Source organism: Ischnura elegans, chromosome 7, assembly GCF_921293095.1.
Source record: "Ischnura elegans chromosome 7, ioIscEleg1.1, whole genome shotgun sequence".
In the NCBI taxonomy this organism is placed as follows: Eukaryota; Metazoa; Arthropoda; class Insecta; order Odonata; family Coenagrionidae; genus Ischnura; species Ischnura elegans.
This window is the reverse complement of record NC_060252.1, coordinates 72,637,194-72,659,483: the sequence shown is the minus strand read 5'-3', so window position 1 is coordinate 72,659,483 and position 22,290 is coordinate 72,637,194. Positions and strand designations below refer to the sequence as shown.

Below are 22,290 nucleotides of genomic sequence, written 5' to 3'. Positions count from 1 at the left end.
ATCGCTCGGGGAAAAGAAACGAATTCCCATACCTATCCTTTCGGAAAAATATAGCTCTTAATGTATCGTTTCTGTCGGACCAGGAAATATAGAGGTAGAGAAGGATTCTAATATGATGTTCTCCTTGTCGCTCTCAAAGATACATATTCTCAATTGCTGAACCACTCTAAGCCTACCTCGCAGCCTACGAGTCTTCATTGTGGGGGACTAGGAAGGTGTTAATATTTGCTTATGTATTAAAAGTTTTATTAAAATAATAGCAATAGCCTTTTTAGAAGAATAGAGTAAAATTACTCAAAAAAATGAAGAACTAGCCAAAAAAAGGGGTATGAAAGAATGGTAAATTAGGTAGTTACAATGTTTTACGTTCCCGACGTTTATTCTAAATAATTTCTTTATGCATTCTATTATCCCTTCTCGACAAATTTCCTGATGTATTCTCAAAGGGAACATTGCAGGTTCACCATAGGTCAAATCCTGTAATCCTATCCTAAGGCCAAATTGATGAAAATAGGGTCGTTCCATCAGACCCGAAATGGTAATGCATTAAAAGAATTCGGTAAATCGAAGGGAAAGATACATTTTGACGAAAATAATTATCGTCCCCATTAAGCCATTCCCTATTAATCATGGAATAAGTAAACTCTGATGTTTACACCCACTTTTCAAGAGTTGGCGACGTCAGTTTTCGCTCATGTACTCGCTCAGGATGAACTTTCATTAGAGGTGAGGAATTGCTAACAGGAGCGTAACCATCAATGAATAACGCGAGGACGATGCACACGGCCGATATGTGGTGAGGAAGCTATAACCTAGGGTGAAAAGTTGGTATTAGATAAAGTGAGGCATGTGGCGGTCAAAAGGCAGCCTTTCATTTTTATATTTGACGCACTAAGAAGAGATGAGCTTCTAACGAGCACGGATTTTCATCATTTTTTCAGCAACCATTTTTTGATAGAATAGAATGGAAAAAAATTAAATGAGGAAACTGAATGATCAAACAAGACATGCTCGGGGGATTTCAACACGCAGATCATCCATCTTTTTCGAACTTCTTTTCCCAATTGTAATTTCCCACGGTACGCGGAGGAATTTAATAAATGGGATTCTTTACGAATAGAAGCGATAAATGCAAGACGGGTTAGAATTTTCATAATCACATGATGCACACTTTTAACGCATAGTGAACAAATACTTTTCACTAATTTTTCCTTTGCTAAGGCAATTTCTAAGTTACCCTCCTTTGAGGATGGGTAGTTATTATGACGCAAACTGGCACACCTCAAATTCTGGCCCATCCCACTTCAAACGAAAAATTAACGACGAAAGAAATGCCTGCTATGAAGGGAGATATTGAAGAACATGCTATTTTCACTGTCATTACATTGGCGCGAATTATTCAGTAGGAATTTCTGTGAGCGGAAATAAATGAACCTTCAAGAAGATGGATTGTAGTATTTATTGCCCATCTAGATATACGACAAAAATTTAAACAATACCTTTAAAAAGTCGTTTTGCGCAAAATATGCGTTGATCACCGCGTATTCAATTCAATACAATCAAAAATTTCCTAAATGCCGATTACAAATGAGTCATACAAAAACAATAAATACCTTCACAATAGAAAACTGTCAAATTCTTATTTTCATTAGTTGAAAATAAGTTTTAATATTAGTATAATATTTCCCAAAAGTTGCAACCGCTAAATTATCAACAAATGTTTGTTTAGATGCGAACTACCTGTCGTTTTTTCCCCGCCCTGCGTGCCATTGTATTGCATGGAAAGCGCGTGATACCGCGGGTTGAGATTAGGGGCGGATCCAAGATTTTTTTCTGAGGGGGGCACAAAGGTCTCACTGGTCTACTCATATTTGAGATTAAAAACAAAATAAAACAATTACTTTAGAAAAATTCCCTTTAATTTGGTGTGAAATTTACTAATATTAAATTAAATGATTGAGGCTCTGTAATACACAAAATAAAACGAACGTAATGTTAACCGTTTTAAAAATCATGTCTAATTTTTAAGCGTCTTGAAATGGGCATTTGGCCCCGTGCCTCCCCCCTAAATGCCTGCGGTTGAGGTCTTTTACATAAATACTGCGTAAATAATTTTAACTGCACTAAGTTCTTTTACCTAATGCGTCCATTAAACCATACGTAGGAGTTTTGTACAACAGCAAATCCTCATTTCAGTAGACAATATTTCAGTCTTAATTAGACATCCGCTTTGATTTTTTGATTAATTTAGGCAAGAGTAACATTTTCAAAATAACATACTGTATCGATAAATTTAACCTTCCTTATCCCCAATACTTCCATTAACCCATATTTTGGATTGTGTTACAATAGCATATCCTCATTTTATCAGGCAAAACTTTAATCTTCATAGATCTCCATTTCTATTTTTCGATTACTTCGGAAAACAGTGAAATTTTTAAATTGCGGTGCGAAAATTTGATGGAGAAAAATATCATTTAGTTACAATGCGGAAGCTTTTCGTTTTATTTGAGGATACTTAATACACCTAAAAGCTGGATTGAAGTATATTTTCATTCATTACCGAAGTCAATTTACCCATTTTTCATCTAAGCAAATTATAAATATAATTGAAGGTGGAGAGTTCTTCCTGATGATTCCATTATCTGTTCTGAATGATTAATTCTACAAAATTTGATAGAATCAACTCAGAATAAACATACTTATATCGGCGCAAAAAAAGGTAGAACGCTGAAATTAAATCATTTGTATAAAATCCTGCCGAAGCTCCATAGGGTTATGTAATATATCGTATTACTCACTGTCTATTCAACTACAACATTAAATCATTAAAAATTGTTTAAACGTAAACGTTAAGGTTCAACGGTCGGATAAGTGAAGAAGAACACGTGAAGAACTACGAGAACGGCGAAAAGGTCGTCATCTTTATCTCATCATGAGAAAAATATTTAATTGTTGCATTCTATTGTAATTTTATAGAGAGAACGACGTCCTTAAATTAAAAATAGAATTTTAAAATTAAATTCTACCCATTCTTTTATTTTTTTATGCGGCCGAAAGATAGATTTCAATTTTCGAGGCGTGGAAAAGAATATGAATATCGAAGTTACGTGTGCTGTATGTAAAAACTATTTCTAAACTCTTCATGCAATGTCTAAATATTTCCTCTTATTTGTTTCAAACCAAAAAGACGAAAATTTTTCGTCTTTTTGTCGTTTTGGTAAAGTGCATTGCCGGGAGGTAATTATAGTTTTGGATAGCCGATAAAAAAATCGAAAGTGGGTTAATTTAAATCGATTATGTGCTTAAAGTTTGAATCCCAAGTTTCAGATAGCATTGATACCATTGATACGAGGGTCTCAGAGTCAACAGAGCAATTCGTGAGGGAGGTACTAGGTCCCAGGTGAGGATGGGGGCTACAGATAGGGTTTCATATGCATCGCGGCGGAATAATATGCGCATTTGGCCGTGGGATGGCAGGAGGCGGTGGTGCACGACAACAAGGTGGGAATCCGTCGCCGCTGGATGTGGTTAGGGGTGCACACGAATGACGATCCATATGCCGAGAGCACTCAGCGAACCGGGCCATAAGTGGATGGAGCGAATGCGCGTATTTACACTTTAAAATCCGCCTCTACAGCGAGATTAGAAAATTAAAAAAAGAGATGAGGATGAATTTGCGAATTAAATAAATCATATAAGGAATAATTGGAAAAACCATCCAGTTTTGTAAATTGAAAAATCCATTGACATATGGAATGCTTAAATTCTACATTTAGACTTGTTTGCGAGAGAAAGAGAGCGTTTGAATTTGTCATATCATTGTTTTTACGTCTTAAGCCCTTAGGAATTACTATCCTTAGTAATGGACGTAATTAATCGAAGAAAACAGGGAGTTCGCGAGACTACAGAGATTTATGTATTTTTTTTAGATGCATCTCATTTTCAAACATACGATGACGGATACTTCATGCTATGGCGATAAGACCGTATCTACTACGTTTAGCATGAGTTGATTTAATCAAATTTTGTAGAGCAGAAAATGGAATCATTAGGAAAACCTCTCCACCATCAGTAATATTTATATATATTTTGCAGAGCAGAAAATGGAATCATTAGTAAAAACTCTCCACCATCAGTAATATTTATATGTATATATATTTTTTTAAATGATAAGTGAATTCTGCCATGAATGAAAATTTATTTCAACCCAGCTTTTGCATAGTATCTTCAATTCGGTATCTATCTGTAAAGTATCTCCAATTAAAGTGAAAAGCTTCCGCATTGTAAGTGCATTTTGGTTGAAGTGAGACTCAGGTGCATTCTGTATCTAGTGCAACATTTCTTCAGTTAAGGGATCATTAGATTCTTACTAAGAAGGAGTACCAAGTAAAACATTAAATACATTTTCCAAAGTATTGACAGATCTACGGGGCTAAATAGAATCAAGGGGAATTTATTTCTTTGAATTAAAGAGAAAAAAATGTTTCCACAAAGTAGATACCTTAAGGTAGAGCGTAATCTACAGAGTAATGCAGCAAAGTTTTCTTTGTTACAGATTCTCGATTAGAGGAACGCTATAAATTTTATTGAAACATGCAAATACTAAATGTATGACGAATACGTGAATTTATACGTGGATTTATGAATAGCCTTCAACATGGTTCGCCATCACCACAACAGCTGCAACCACTGAATCTGGTTTTAAACTTACATTCATCAAATGATTCAAAAATTGATCTGAGCGCCCTCGAATTTCGTTCCGAAAATTGCATTTGGCAATGGCCGAATGGAGTAGGGAGTTAAGCAATATCAACCTAAAAAGATTTTAGAGACACATAGCTCTCTTTTAAATATTCTCCGTACTCCATTCAATCTTTCCCTATCAATCCCTTCAATTCTTCCCCAAATCTAAGTTATACTCCAATGATCATGTTAGTAACGTAGATTTAATTAATTTTCTCTCAAACTCATGTTGTCGCGTGAATGAACTTTTCTTAGGTGTGCCACCGGGTGAGAAAATTGAAGGTATCGGACACACTGGGTTCCGATCGGTCACCCATACGCTAGTTCTAATAGCCAAGAGAATGAGTCGCAACGGTAGCGAAGCCTAGAAAATTAATTTCATATTATTCGCCGGATAAGCGCTTATTCATACACGAGGTACAAAATGACTAAAACGCGCTATACCGTGCAAAAAATCCATACCAGGGGTTTAACCATCCGTGGCAATTAAGTTTGCTAAATTACTATTTTTCGACTTTAACTTTCGAAGCACTACAGGAACAAGTGACTTTGCACGCAGTCACGCGCACGGGTGCACTCGCCACATGTGCCACAAAGAGTGTGAGGGTTCAGGGCGAACCCTTCGAGGGTACAACGCACCGGGACCGAGAACCAAGCCAGTGGCTTATACGCCCGATCACACGGGGAGGGGGAGGAGAGGAAGGAAAAAGGAAAGAGGCGCCTCCGCGATAGGAGCCCGACGACGCCTCTGGGAAAGGAAAGGTGCGGAAGAAACGGGACGAGGGAAAAACACCTCAGCGCTATAGAAGCGAAGAGGGCCCTACTATAAGCGAAACCAGGCAAGCCTTTAATATTCTAACGATCTTGGAGGATTATTCTATGAGGAAGAATAATCCAACGATCCCAAATGTGCCACAGTGTGGACTTGTGATGTCAACATCTTGGTCGGTGAAACCCATCCCGAAGTTCGCTCAGGGAAAATGGCTTGGTGGCGTAACTGGCCAACACACCTGAATGGAGATCGGGAGACACACCTGACTGGCATATCGGCAAAATCAAATATTTTTTCATGGTGAACTTCAACCGTTGGTGTATCTAATTTAACTTTCGAAATTACTACTTGCAGAAATGGACGTAATTAATTTAAAAAGAAGAGGAGGTTCGCGAGACCATAGAGACTGATACAGTTTATCATATACGATTGATCTATAAAAACGTTTTCTTTTTAATCCCCCTGGCAGCTGCGTGGATTTCTGAATAGCCTTCAACGTGGTTCGTCATCACCACAACAGCGGCCTCCACCGAATCTGTTTGTAAGCTTACATTAAGCAAATAATTCAAAAATGAGTCTAAGCGCCATCGAATTTCGCCTCGAAAATTGCATTTGGAAAAGTCCGAATGGAGTGGGGAGTGAAGCAATTTCAACCTAAAAAGTCCTCCGCATCGCCAAGCATTGAATAAACCATAAATACAGATCCAACCCCGTTCCAATTGCAGTTGAGCAGCCAATGGAAAAATGAGCGTGTAATTCAAATTCCGTAGCTCAAGTAGCTGTAATTGAAATGTCAATTTTTCCGTGCGTATTTAAAATGGATACCATCTCTCATTATTTTTGATACCCCTGCCGCTTTAAAATTGCCGAGATCAGCAACGCATGGTTTTTAGGCTAAATAAATATCAACATTCAAAAGTTTTAGCCTTCCGCTGAAAAAGGAATAATCTTTGCTCTCACGTGGTGAAAGGTCTCTATTAGTAGTTATTATTAATATAATAAAATCAATGATATAATCACACACTAAAGGACACCCACACTAAGGGTCGAAAGTGCTTGGGTATGCTTTTAAATTAACTGCAGAAGTTAAAATTAGCTACATAATTCAATTTCCTCTTCATCTCCAAGTAGCGTCTAGCATCAAATTTCAATTGAATGATTTTACATAATATTCAATACAACTAGTTTAACTACGTAATTTAAAAGAGAACGTAACTAGCCGATTAGCGACTGAATACATAGGAAAATAAAGTAAAAAAGAATTCTTCTGAGTGAAAATTTCTATCCAAAACGTCATGGTACCAGCAGTTTTCATTAGTTCAATATGCTCAACCAGATAAATAAACAAATTTAAGAAAAAAATCCACGTTAAAAGAATAGCTCATTAATGGGAAACCTCTTTTTTGCATTGGAAAATTTACATACGCCAATAAATCTGATGAATCAGACTTACATGACGCATTGATTACACATCCGCTTCGTACCATTTATGATTACTAATAAATTAATTATATTACCCTATTCAGGAGTTAAGCTGAAAATAGTGCTACAACCATCCACAAAAACTGCTACGGGCGTACAGACAGTGTTACCCAGATGTTAAGCGAATTAGGCTGGGAGCCGTTGGAGACTCGGAGGCTGCGCGCTAGGCTTAGATTGCTTGAACAATTGAGAATGGATATCTTTAAGAGCGACACAGAGAACATAATATTAGAGCCACACTATATTTCCAGGTCCGATAGAAGTGATAAATTAAGAGAGATGTTTTGCCGAACGGATAGATATGCGAATTCGTTTTTCCCCCGAACCATAAAGGACTTTAATAAACGCTAGTCCCAACTTCGTTTGAGCACTTAATTTTTTTTTTTTAGCTGTAAACGGCTGGTGTCCTAACACCCCCTGCCACACGCCTTTTAGGCGGCTTGCGGGGTATTATGTAGATGTAGATGTAGATGAATTGTAGTTTAGAATATAACGTTAAGGTAGATATCAAGGTAAATTTATACGATTTGGAATTTTTTACTCTTAACACATAATTTTTATTCAACTGCGACCTTGATGATGAATAAATGAATTTCTCTACCAGAATTTTGCCCTTCAAAATACAATAGGGTAGTTTACTGTTATTTTTTTATTGCCTAAATCGAAAGATTATTACTTCTGGAGTACGTATTTCACGCTTTTAGATTTTTAAATGACGATATCTATTTTTTGCGATGACATGAAAAGTGAAAAAAGCGCGGAAACGCGAGGGCTATTTATGAATGCTGGGAAAAGCCCGTGTGACGTCATTCTGGTTCCCGCTGCCGCCGTGTGAGGCGACCTTGCGGCGAGGATATGTGCGCCGCTGCGATGCAGGCTGCTAGCAGGTAGCAGAGTACCCTGCTAGCAGGTAGCGCTTCGCATAAATAAGAATTTTTAATACTTTATCAAACAAAGGAAACTCTCCGACCATAGGCAGTTTTCATAGGTGATTATTAAGCGATGTTTCCCTGAGCTCTGTGCCTCATGCATGAATTGTTAATCTCAGACGATGTAAAACTCCTGACTACTCGTAAAACATCTGGGTCCCTTTGACGTCCGTGGAGTAGCATCGTATGGGCGCCAATCTGGCATTTTTCAAATGATGTTAAAATTGACCATTAACATTCGTCCAAACTGGGATTTCTAAAACCAAATAATTTGTATATAATGGATACACTAATGGTGGGTAACGATTCGCAATCAATGCGTTTCGTTTTCTTTGATGAAGGAAACTACCCTATTCCTTTGTACTCGAATTTTCCATATTTTCTCTACGAATCATAGCCGTCCTCCTACGTTCGACTGGGGTTTTCAGAGTCCGTCGTACGATATATAGAGATCTATACACCCCTAAGTAGATATCAGCTTTAACGCCAAACAATAGTCTCACGTTATTTTTCAATTCATCCTATATCCTCATCAAGTTCTCATCGTTACTGAATGTATATATACACACACACTACTGGTTTAACATCATTACGGCTTCGTCTAAATATCTAATTTCCCGAAATTGTGTTTCAAAAACTCTCAGAGTTTCCTCATTTTTCACGTCTGGGGCACTTTATATGGTATCATTTGAGCAAAAGGAAAACTGTGAATCTGGACAAAGGTAGGATAATATTTCAATGAAATTGCTAAATAGCCGTCAGTGATCGTAGACGTGCTTAAATAACGATGGATTTGATACACCAATTTCATTGCTGAACAGCAAGCGTGTAATCATTCATTATCTTCTATTGTTGTTCATTACAAAGTAAAATATAAAAGACAAAAGGAAAAAAAATTGAAAAAAAATGAAACAAAGCATCGAATTTCAGCGTGACGCCAAAGGCAACAATAAGAGCGCATACTTTTTTGTTTTAGCTTTCTGCTCCCATTTATTTTATAAATCCATCCCCCTGTAGAAAGTAGCTTTAATCTAAAACGTTCAAATCAAATTGCTTCAATACTTTCCTTGTAATACTGAATTAAATGAAAAATTACAAAGTTTTAACTCATTATTTTTACACACACTAGACAATATTTGCTGCAGTCACAGCATTAGAAGTAATAGTTTCCGAATATAAATAAATGTAATGCCTAAAGTTAGGATTTTAAATTGAATTTTAATATGTTTTCATTAAAATTTTTCCATTTTTGCCCCAAATTATATGGGTAAAAACGCAGCAAAGAAATTCTTTAGGCACTTTAAAGCGATTTTGTCATTAAACTTTAGCCTGATATTTCATATTTCATGTTGTTGTTGACAGGATCTCAAGGGTTATAGGACTATTTTGGATTGCAGCTACAGAAAATCTGTTTGTAAGCACCAAGATTAGGGTACAAAGTATATAAGAGGACTATAATCAGATTTATCAACATGGAGACATGCAGTAAGATCCTCAAGGTGAAGCGTAACCATCAATGTGTGTAGCATATGAATGTATACTATCAAGTAAAAACTGGATAAAATAATGTAAGGTACTTAAAACCAACATATTTTTTATACTCGTTTACATAGATCTTGAGTTTATAGTCGGCCCTCAGGCTGCTCTTTGGCAGGCAGTGAGGGCCCAGGACTAAAAATTTTGGATTATCTTGCCATGAACTCATAAAAATATATCCCCTTATATTGGGATAACTATAATCCGTTCCCTGTGTAGTTCCAAAGAATGAAACCCTAGGGCGAATATGAGAACACGCGGTCAGGTAGCATAAGGATTTTTTCTCACAGAGAATCGGGCGGTTGTGTACTTGACCGAAAGAAAGCTGCATAAAATAATGTCAAATAATAAAATACAACCTTGTACTTTTACTCTTTTTTAATTTATACTTGGAGTACATAACCTGCTCTTAACTTGCTGTTTGACAGTCAATGCGACTGGACCCTAGGAATGAAAACTTTGCAGACCTCTGCTCTACATCGATCAAAAATCTACTTCGCCCAGGCGCTAACTTCAATCCATCCCCTTATGTACACAGCTAAGAGTAAGACCTTAGGGTGTATGGGAACATGAAGAGAGTGCAGATAGGAATTATAAGGGTTTTTCTCATCGGGAATATAGCAATTGTGTTCTTTACCGGTAAAAAGATGAATAAAATAATATCAAAGAATAGAATAAGTTAAGTTTTGATTCTTTTTATTTAGCCCTGGATGAAATATCCTGCCCTTAAATTGAAGTATGACAGTTAATGCGGCCCTAAGACTAAAATTTTTGGAGACCTCTGCTCTAATGTCCATAAAAAATTTCTCTTCACCCACGCGCTAACTATAATCCGCTCCCTATGTACATAGCTATGACTAAGACGTCATGGTGCATGGGAGCATCAGGAGAGTACAGAGATGAAGTATATGGGTTTTTCTGATGGGAATAAGATGATTGTGGGCTTTACGGTAAGAAACCTGAATAGAATAAAATGAAATAATTAAATAAAATATAAACTTTTGATAACTTATTATGAAGATCTTAAAGTACAGAGCCTGCCTTTACATTGCTATTTATTGATATATCATGTGGCCCAAGAACTGAAAACTTTGGAGGCACATGCTATGCGTCCATCAAAAATCTTTCTTCACTCACGCGCTAACTATAATCCACTCCCAATGTGCATAGCTGGTATGCATGGGAACATGAGGATACTTTAAATAAGAAGATATTTTTTTAAGGGGATGGGCGATTCAGTGTTTATCTGGAAGAAAACTTTAAAAAATAATATTTAATAATAAAATACGTAAAGTGCTGATTATTATTTATGTAGACCTTGAAGTAAAATAGTCTGCAGTTAAATAAAAAGCTGAATTTAGTAATAAAATAACTTAAGTTTTGAATTATTTTTATATTTGAAACTGGAGTACATAAACTGCCCTATAATTGATATTTGATAGCTAATGCGGCCCTAGGACTGAAAACTTTGTGGATCTCCACTCTACGTCCATCAAAATCTTTCTTCACCCACGCGCTAACTATAATCCGCTCCCTATGTACATATCTAGGAGCGCATGGAGACATGAAGATAGTGCAGATAGGAAGTATAATGGTTTTCCTTTCAGGGTTACGGCGATTGTGTGCTTCAAGTAAAAGATGAAGCATGGCGCAGGAGTATTCATAGGGATTACCACGCGGGGGGAGGGGCGAGTTAGGCCGACGGGCTGGGCAGATTTAGATGGGGGAAGTTCAAGGTCTGTGTGCTTGATAGCGAATCGTGAGGCTTGAGGCAAGGGGGATGAAAAAGGGATTATAGAGAAGGGGTGGGTTACACCGCGGGGGGAGGGTGGCGTAGAGGGGTAAGTTCCCAAACCATTGCGGTCGTGCGTGCAGCTGGGACCTCGATGAGTGAGATACGATCTGAGAAAATTTCTTGAGAAACCACAGCGGGATTCTCTGATAGGCTCATTGACACAGCCTCAATTTCGGGTGAAGTTAGACGAGTTCTCAAGTGATTTCCTAAATTCAAGTTCTCGGAGGATATTTAAAAATAAACATATGATATCAATGTTTTCCACGGGCTGTATTGGACTCAAAAATAATTAGTAAGGGAAATAAAATAATAACATTTTGAAGGATTTCGAGCTTTCCCAGCGAATTTTGCTGATGAACTCTCGGGTAATCTGCCGGGTCAGAATGGAAATTGCTGCCAACGCTTTATTTTCCCTGAAGACGATAGCAGAGAGGGCTATCAAAACGTTGGCAGCAATGCCTATCCTGACCCGGGTGATTTCCCGAGAAGAATTTATCTGTAATAAGACTTTGTTACGCTAATTTGTATTTTTGAATGCTTTTTAGCTTTTGCTGGCCTCGGAGTCAGCGGGGTAAAGTCCTAACCTGCCACACAAAAAGTCACGGGTTCGAGTCCTACCTTGGTAGGTTGCCCCTATCCAGGGCATGGGAACTCGTGAACGTTTGATCGTTAAGTTAAAAACCCCGATGTAAAAGGCTAATGGTGTTGTTTTCGACGGTACAGAAAAAAATGTCGCGCCTATTTAAATATACAAGTAAACCTAGAAAAGTTTAATCCTTTTATTTTCCATAATGGTAAGGTCTTACACACTTAAAGTCATGAAGTTTGTTCTCATCCAGGTATCAAAAAAAGGTAATCATTGGTGAACCTTTCATGAAGTTGATTTATTCGCTATTTATTTTTCTCGATTTTGAAAATCTGAGAATCATTCTTAAACGTTATATTTGAGAGTCTAAATAATATGCAGATTGAACTCCGATATTATTCAGTATAATTAAACATTACGTCGCTCATGCGAAATGCAGAAAAATATTCAAATTGCACACATGGAAAGTACACCATTAAACGAAGAGACATTATTATATATGTCCATTTTACGTGCTTTTCGGTGAGCTTAATGTATCTTTAGACAAAAATGAATGTAAAAGAAACTTAAACTCAGGCAAAAAAGGCAGTCGAGATGCGGACATATGATAGACAAGCAGACATATACAGTCTATCTATCAGAGACATAAGCTCAAAGAGTTAGAAGGAAAACATTGAATGTAGACATTAGGGATACGCTGAAATTACCAGGGAAAATTTAAAGGAATGGGTAGAAAAATAAAAAGTATTAATATTATTAGTTCATTTTTCAAAGGAAAGAAAAAAGGGAAACAAATGAAAACAAACATTTTCACGATTGCAATAATATAAGAAAAAATTCGTCACTGGAAATACTTTCAGTTGGTATTGCTGAGGACCTGTCGAAAAAGGAGTATATGTATTTGTGGCAACACATGAGATGATGTATCGTAAAAACCGCGGCTCAGATTTTCAGCAGATTGCACTTTTTCTTAAGAGTGTCTCCATTAGCCATCCACCCTACTATTCAACTCTTCTCAACAGCCAATATTGGCAGGAGAACCGCCATAGTCACCGAAACTGTGGCCCATCTCACCCTCAGGGGACGCCGTACGAGGGATATTTTTTTATCCATTTTCCTCGTCAATATTTCACTTCCAGCTTTTAAAGTGACTTCTTCTGATCCAATAATGTGTCTATTATCACCTGATCAAGGGCATTATCTGTGACCATTAACTTTGAAGGCCTTTGACAATTAGTGGTGCTGTAACATGGGACTTAACAAAAAAGAGAGTTTTTGATTTGCGTTTCTATTGCAGTCTCGCAGGTCGATTTAGGGAATTTTGTTCAAAGTATTGTAAGAGAGGTAAGAAAAGCTATTTGTGTTGGCGAAGCAAAGCATTTTTACTTGATTATAATGAAGTGCCCTTGCATAGGTTTCTAAATATTATTGTGAAAATGCTTTAAAATCGCCAAAAGTATTATTTGCCCGAGTTATGTTATTGTTACTTTATTTCAATTATTGCTGTAATCTACTGGTACCGCAGCTTGTGATAATATGTCCAAAAATTTATGAATATTTTAGAATCTTGAAAAATTTCCATTCTCTAATACAACGCACAGATGACTTGGTAATAGAATGGAAGAGTATCTCAACTAATTCATTTTATCTAGTATGAATTAAGACCCAATCCAGATCTAAAGCCCTCCGAGCACTCCCTAAGAAACGCGCTAAAACAGAACTGGTATCTAGCCTGGAAGGTTAACCATGTTCTTTACCTTATGTTTTCTGAGTAAATAGGATACTGAAATGATTATATATTCGAATGAAATACATGGAACAGGAGACAGTGTAGAACCAAGACAGAGTACATCCACTTGCCTATAGGAGAACCGTGACAAGCCCACCTTAAGCTGTAGACCACTGGTATTGGTGATAAGGAAGCGATTATAAAATAAGCAATATATCATATAAATCTCATTCATTATCCTTAACGTTAATATATTCAAATTTGAATATAGTTCTCTAGATCTTTTATGCCAGGTTCGACCATTATTTTATTATTAAAATATTCTACCGATTAAGGCAGTTTTCTTGGTGTACTTGAGAAGCATTCCGGCAGCCTCCCGTTCCTTCATGTACTTACCTCGTCAATTCAAAATGAGGCCTACTACCTTTCATTTTACTTCTATCATTATGACTGAAAATTAAAATGAATATAAAAAACTGGAATAAGTTCTAAAAGTATGCTCGTCTGCAACGGCAGGGAATCAAGTCACGATCTATTCAAGCTCATAGAGGATGGAAAACATTTCCGACTCAAGCACCCTTCAAATCAGTCATAAAGGTCACCAATATTCACCCCATCCTTCCATTGAAATGCAATCGAATCTACTCCCTTGCTCTCGACTCCCATGCCCACTCCCCTACGGGCCGATATTGAAACTCACGTCCTCCACCCCTCCACCTTCCTTTCTCTTCGTTTAGTTCGCGTCTGCGAAACTCCCTGAAGGGAGTGAAAGGCGGGAGGGGAAGCTTCTCCCGTCCCGACTAATTACCTGGAGGAAGGAAATCCAAGGAGTTGCGGCGCGCAGTGATTGTTTTCTGTTTTCTTCCGGGGGAAGATACTACAACCCCTCCTCTCCATTTCTCGAGAGATGGATCGAGAGATGGTGCTCGTCTTACAATGGATGCAGGGGAGAGAAAGATGGGCAGAAACTGTTAGTGAGCGAGACGGGGAAGGAGAAAAAATGAGAAATAAATGAAGGGAAAGGAAGGGAATATGACGGTGGGGTAAGGCGGTGGAGGCGTCATCGGAAATCGAACACAGCAGAGGGAGAGAATTGTAGCGTCACGTGTAGTACAGAATGGGAAGGGATAGTGTTGGCGGTTGTTGAGTGATGGAGACAGAGTGCCTGATACAGATTTTGAGAATGGAGTCCATCGAGGTAAAAGGGTTTGTGTACGGGTTTTCGTGGAGTGGGTAAAGTACGGACAGCAGAGAAAAGGAGCGTGAAGTTAGATTGTCGTCCAAAAAGCTGTATCCATCCCGTAATTTCGGGATTGAGGTTTCGTTAAAGTACTGGGTTTTTCAAAATGAATAGGGAGGTTTGAACGCTTTCTAATATTTACTACTCTTCCTTTCAAGCTATAAATGAAAAAGCAGCTCAAAAAGTTTTGCATTAAAGCCTAAATATGTTCTATGTGAGCACAATTCGTCAAACGCAACACTTCAAGACGATATGCGAGTTCTTCTGAAGCGTTGATAAGTGTCTCTCGAGCAATTATTGCAACAGCTGCTTCAATCCTGTTTCCTAATTTGGAAAGGTCAGCCTGTGATGGAGGCACGGCAGTTATTAGGGTTATGTGCACGCGTACCTAATTTTTCCGCCGCCATCCGTTAGAAAGCACAAAGAACGAACTTAGCGCCAAAGATGGTGACTAGTGAACAGAAAGCTTTCGGTTTTCTACAGATTTCATTTTGGGCGCCCATGCTCAACGTTTACGCCGCTATCCGTTAGAATACGACTTGAGATGCTGACGAAAGTTCTAAACTGGCATGCATTTTCTATACGAATTACTTACAATTGGCAAGTTTTGTCATTGCATAAATATGCGCGTTTATTTTGCAAATATGCAGAATATTTCTATGACCGTTTAGTGTGCAAGTGGTGGTCCTCTTCCATGCTGCATGCTGGTGATTGGTCAAGCCACAAAGGTGGCTTATATACTATTATGTAGATGTATATGCTTTATAGGCGTGAGTTAAGTGTACTTAGAATGTATAAAGACCCTGGTATTTATATTTTGAAATACCAGGTATATCAGATTTTTATTTTGATGTATATTTTATAGCTGTTACTTTTGTATAATAAATATTAAAAAGCTTCAAAAACCTCGCTTTCATATTTTGAAACACCCGTTATATCGGTATGAATGTGGTAAAGGGATCGGAACAGTCAAACGATGCGATAGAGCGTGAGTGTGTGTTGGGGTGGCGAGGGACGACCGCTTCCAGACGAAAGACGCATATGCAGAGATGAAAACGGGGGAGGCTGGAGACGAAGCCGAAGATGGATGACCAATTATTCTAATAGTCCCAGGAGGACGCAGAATCAAACGGCAGAATCGTACGCACCCTCTCTAGATAGTGAGAGATGCATTCGGATAGAAGTGGGGAAAAGTTTGACCGCCCCGTGAAGGAGGAATCGTTCGGCATATATTTTTATTTTTCCATCCGACTGCTGATTCTGAGAAAAAGGCAATTAGTGGAAAAGCCCGAGCACTCAACTCGGATGGTCTACGCTTATCTCTTTTCGTTCGCTCTGCCTAAGAAATTATAGGGTCATCATACCTTGCGATTCTCTCTTCACTCCCTGTGAACACAGCCAGGCTCTAATGCTGATGAACGTGGTAAATGCAGCGCACATACATGAAACGCTAGTAGTTCGGAAAGGACGACGCCAACCAAGTTCCTTAAGCATCTACGTTTGCATGAGAGTACTGACAAGTGGAGTGACAATGTGTTCGTTCATTAATTTAACATTTTTTTGAATTTGTAAGAGTTGAAAAAAAAATTATTCAAAAGTTATCTCATGCAAGATTTTTCGATGTAAATGTGCTAATTGATTAATTTACAGCATTGCTTTCAAACACATTTTCGGTTCATAGGCATCATTCTGTTTGATCTAAAAGTTTTACTTTTGATTTCAAAAATACCATAATTTATGATACCGAAAATAATTTAACAAAACTTTTATTCAAAGAAAATGCACACATTTCCAAAAAATATAGCTGTAATAAAAGACCAGAAATCGATTATTTAAGCAAAATTTATTATTATTTTATTAATCAAAATTAAATGTTAATTTATACTACAGTATCTCTGCTACTATCAATAAATACAAATCATAGCAGAAAAGTTGTGCCAAAATTCTAGTCCTTCTTTTTAATTAATTTACAACTGATTATTTTTTTTATTAAAAACATTGTTTTCACCTTTTATGTATATTATGAATAAAAATGTATACATCACAAATGTATCTTACATATTATTATCTCATATTCATTCATAGCCCTGATTAAGGTATATAAATATACCGAAACTTTAGCAAAAGTTTTCATTTAAAATTCTTCGAGACCCATACTCCAAGGCAATAAATCAACATCATTCGAAGCAAGACTTTCTTACCCTTTAGTTTCGGTTAAAAGCAGTGAATCTTGAAATTCGCTCTTAATCAGCGTAATTATGTTTTTATTTTTGAAATGAAGCAGTCCATAGGACTACCACTAAAGAATTTGTGACCCTGCCTCTTCACACCGATCCCCATTGATTCGTCGTCACTCCATAGCGGCAAGTTTTCCGTTTCTTAATGTATGGATCACTAAATGCTAAATAATAAAAACAAAATATTTCTTCAGTCGCAAGCAGGAGCTACTCCATAAAAATAATAATTTTCGTTATGAATTGGTATTCATACGAATTCCATATTTTTTATTTCAAATTCCACGTTTCAATGACACATTAAAATGTAATATTGCGAATTAGAATACTCTTTCCTACTTTTTTTAACAGCCGATAAGAGAATTCGAAACTAATTGAGCGCATCAGGGCGGAAAGCGAGATTTAAATATAATAAGGAGTTCCCCATTATAGCCTGTTACTGGTAAATTTATCTCAGCCGTGAGATTGGGATAATTTCCTAAAGAAATTTCAGTCGTGAGGAAACTCACTCCCTTCAAGGGGAAAGCGAAAGGTGGCGGAAAAGATCCCTAAGACCGTGTGGAAACGAATGATTTCGAACCAAATCCTGATATGAAAAGAGAAATCGGCCGGCTTAAGACCGTAAAGAACTGGATCATGCAAATTCCAGCTCTCGGATGAGCGGAAGAAAAGCAATTTTACCTTTCGAGACGAATCTTCCGCGAGTAATTTTCGGATTACGACTGCAGTAAATAATGCAATATTTCAAGTAAAATCCTTTGGAAAACCCTCTGGAGTTACTCTCAGAATAGTACTCTCATCGTGTATAAGGCAAAGCAGACTTCTACTAAAGATTTAAAAAATCTCTAAACGAACACAATAAAACTTTTAAATGAATTACAGAAAGTTATCATACATTTTAGACGCCTTAGTACCACGTGATAACGTTACATTTTCTTATATGTAACCGATGAAATGCGGAGAAAGCGGGAGTTAGTTCATCTGCTAATAACAAAAATTGAAATGTATTCGTAGAAAAATAAGAATGAGCTAGGTTTGTTTCTTCTCGACAATTCGTCCGGCAAAGAATGCTGCTGATGAATTTCGAAATATTCCTATTAATAAGCAAAGAAACTGCTAGGAAGCAGTACCAAGTTCATGAATTAGTTCTCCGAAAAATCATCAAATCTTTATCAACATTTGTTGCAACTGAAAATAAAAACCAAAGAATTCAATATTGGAATGATATGCAAGAAAGAGAGTGCGATTATGTAGCCGCATATCCGAGATGCACAGCTCATTTGATTTTTCTTTCAGAAATGCATATTGAAATTAAAAAATAGTTACTGACACGAGACGGAACATTGAGAAATACAAGAATTAATGAATTCAGCAGGAGCAAACTTTCTGTGTGAGTTGCGATCTGCTAACTCGGAGCACCACGAGGAACCCAGGAGGAACGCAATGTTCACAACCAGCAAGGAAAGGCTTTGCGCGTAAATTGGAAATAGTTCCCAAGGATGCCGGCAAGGCTCGCAGTATTATGCCGTTCCAAGCCACACGCGTGGGTTGATCCCAGAACACACTAGCTCCGCATCACCGGCACCGAAAAAAAAAGATGACGGTCGAATTGCGCTCGCGAGAAGGTTGAACGACGCCTCTGATGGGGAATAAGAGTCGGGCGGACGTGGTGCTGCAGACAGAGAGAGTCGGAACTCGCAAGATGAATAATTCAGCGAACCGAGGAGAAAAAAATCTCTATTCCTCGCGAATGCGAAAGACGGTAGCGCAACGGAAGGTGTGTCCATTTTCCCCAGTCCCGCTGTCCTTCAACTATCCAACGTCCTGATGGCCAATTAGTGAAGACGCCTCTGTAGCCAGGGCGGTAAGGAGAAGTGAGTAATTCTGCCGGCGCAATTTGATTACCAACGCTCGATTAGCTAGTCTGGAGTTGCTGGTGCAGTTTGCTTCCATTTGCATGTCGGCCTATCATCGAAAGGACCCAAAACCTTTAAGGGTGTAAGGAAGAAACCAGTCCATTGACCGGCGCGGCCCAAATACATGTCATCGAGACGGAAATACTACAACGAAATGAAGTTTATAGCCAAGTTTGAGTTTATAATCCCGAAAGTAAGTTGAAAACAAATGCTGAGTTCAGAAATAAGAACGATTCGTGGTCAAAGGCCTTAACTCATTTATGGCCAAAGGTGCGAAAACGCGCTATTTAATTAGTAGCCTGTAATTCATTTACCAAAAATTTTAAACGTTCCTTCACTATATCTACATGCTATAAAAACGTCTTCCGACCACTGACTGACCGATTCATTTAACTTTTTGGGGTGAACGAGATAAGATGCGTCAACTTACGACAAAACGTCATAAAATCGGCCCCCCCCAAAAATCGTCCAAAACCTTAGTAAATACTGTCAAAAGAATTTTCTATGCATTACACCGTCGCCAACTGCCTTTGTGCCTCTACTCTGTGTGTACTCTACATTTAGGGGTCAAAAAACTGATGGTAATGTGGAATTTCAGCATCGTGGAGACGCTTGTTAATGGCACAAAAGTCATTGGGGCAGCCATTATTCCACACCTTGTAGCAGTCAGAAAGCCTGAAAGCCAACAAATATTTGGTATATCCATGAATAAAAACACAAATGGTAATTTCCACACTATTAAATTAATGTAAGTACCTATGTCAGCGTTCATGCCTCGTCACCTCCCCTCCTTTTTGCCCCATCCACCTTTTTCCTTACCTTGCACTGGAGGAATGTGCAACACAAAGGCCGATTGCCGAATTGCAGCAACGGCTCCCCTCCCTCGCAGAGACGCCTCCTCCCCACCCTTTGTGCCATCCACCTTTCCCGGAGGAATGTGAATGCAACGCCTGTTTGCCGAATTACGACAACGGCTGACGGAGGATAAAAGCAAGGTGAAGGAGGAGCAGAGGGGGGACGGTCGCTATGCGAAGTGAAATGTAGTAAGTAATGAAGAACGAATAAACATTACTTTTTAAAAATTTATGGACTTTCCTTTCCCAAATCCCTGCTAAATTTGTCCGATCGAATCCTAGAGGACTAACATTCACCACTTAACGACCGACCATGGTTTCAACACTTAGTGTCATTTTCAAGGTGTCTTAGTGTCAATTCACCTTGAAAATGACACTAAGTGTTGAAACCATGGTCGGTTGTTGAGTGGTGAATTAAGTAGTGTGGAAATTACCATTTGCGTTTTTATAATAGATATAGCAAACTTCCACAAAATCAAGACCGAAACGATTTCATGCGTAACATTTCCAATGATTACATACAAATGAGATGATGTCATCAATTTACCTACAATGAGGTAAAGACCGTTGATTTTTTGCCGCAGATAATTCGGCGGCGGATCGGAAATTGGAAGTATGCGGATCTCTTCATTTTTTTTCGACCCCAATATACTCGACGATAAAAAAAAATATTGAACGAGCCCTTTGATTGCACTCGCACTACAATCGAAATCATAACTACGTCACCATGGCGAGGAAGCATAATAATATCACGCGTCAACAATGTGTTCGGGGGTCCCAGGGCGGGCCCCCGCAAGGATACGCTCTCGAGGACCGGGAACCAAGTCAGAGACTTATACGCCCGAGCCTCTCGAGAGGGGGAGGACAGATAGGAACAAAGGATTAGAGGCATCGCCGCGATTAGAGCCCGACGACGCCTCAGGGAAAGGACGGGGAAGGAAGGACGGGACGAGGAATCCTGCACCGTCACAAAGGCGGGCAGGTCCTACTATAAGCGAAACCAAGCAATATGCAATTAATATTCTAACGACCTTGGAGGATTATTCTACGAGGAAGAATAATCCAACGATTAAATCGTTAGATTATCACGCGTCAACAATGGAATTTCTCCGAACGAGTCCCTCAAGGGGGCCCACCCACGGATTTCCTCTTCCTCACTCGTGTCTCATTCACACGAATCACGCCACACCACTCGACAGCAACCCCACATTAGAGAAGACCGCCCTCGCTCTCCGTACCGAGAAAGCGCGTCGCCAATTTCTCCCACTCGTCTATCCACCCACGTCCCTACCCCAACGACCAAATGAATCTCAACCGTCGCACAGTTTCTTAAACTAAAGATAATGTCTACTTTATGTCAGGTTTTGCCATAAAAATGGAGCCGGCATTTTGCGACATTATACCACATTGATATCAACCAAAATATTTAAAAATAGTGGAAAATGTAGATAAAGTAACATACTACTGGAATATAATGTTTTTTACTTCATTAAAATCCTTCCAAAACTCTACGAGCAGCTTAACTTCCAAGTTTTTCGAAGAAAAATTAGATCGGGCATGTTTTTGGATATTTGGTTGTGTTTAGTCCTCTGTATCTTAGCAACGGATGAGATCTATGAATAACAAGTTATTGTTTCATGATTATCAATTAGTTTTGTGCATATACGTCAAGTTTCAAGTCTCTACCTCAAAAAACGCTATTTTGGACTTTTGTCCGGCTTCTTCCGATTTTGGACCACTGTGCGTCGTTGACCGACACGCGAGAAAAATAAAAGGAAAATATACAAATGCCCACCTGAGGTTATTTATGGATTTCTTTAATTTTATCAGGTATTTCTTAAAATTCGCCCGTGAGCCTAAATGAATGCACTATTCTAGATTTTTCCATCAGTCGTACAGGACAAGACACTACACCAGCATCTCCAGACCGTTAAACCAAGGAATATTGGACAGTAGTACTGGGTATGAATTTGTGCGAAAAATCCACCGAGAAAAAATCATACACCTTGACCAGGATTCGAACCAGGATCCCCCGATATCCGGTCGAGTGATTTAGCCGGTAAAGCTACCGAAGCGATATTCCTCGATTTTCCCGAAAGCCCGGACTTTGACCATATAGGTACAGGCGGTCGCTCTGGACTAATTAAAGTAGGTATACTGGGACTAGCCACGGTGATAACTTCTACGGGAGTCACTATGTATAAATTATGCGAAAACTCCTCAGAGAAAAAAATCATTCGCCTTGCCCAGGATTCCCGGTCTACTAAAAACTAGTCAAGAACGAACACATCCGTGTATGCCAAGTCTGGGCCTGCTTCCCGGCTGTGGCGCTGTGCACACGATTTGGACTGCTTGTCGTATCATATCCTCAGCGGTCCATAACACCTAGTTCAGTTGTGTCCACAAATATATCCAACGATTTGATCGCTGGGTTATTCTCTTTAATAGGAAAATTCTCCAAAATCGTTGGC

At 38.5% G+C, this 22,290-nt stretch overlaps 1 protein-coding gene across 4 annotated transcripts in view; it reads right to left on the bottom strand.

Annotated features, from left to right (window-relative positions):
* The window catches only part of LOC124162929 (teneurin-a), a 998,878-nt gene that overhangs the window by 842,219 nt on the left and 134,369 nt on the right, over positions 1-22,290 (bottom strand). The window lies entirely within an intron of this gene.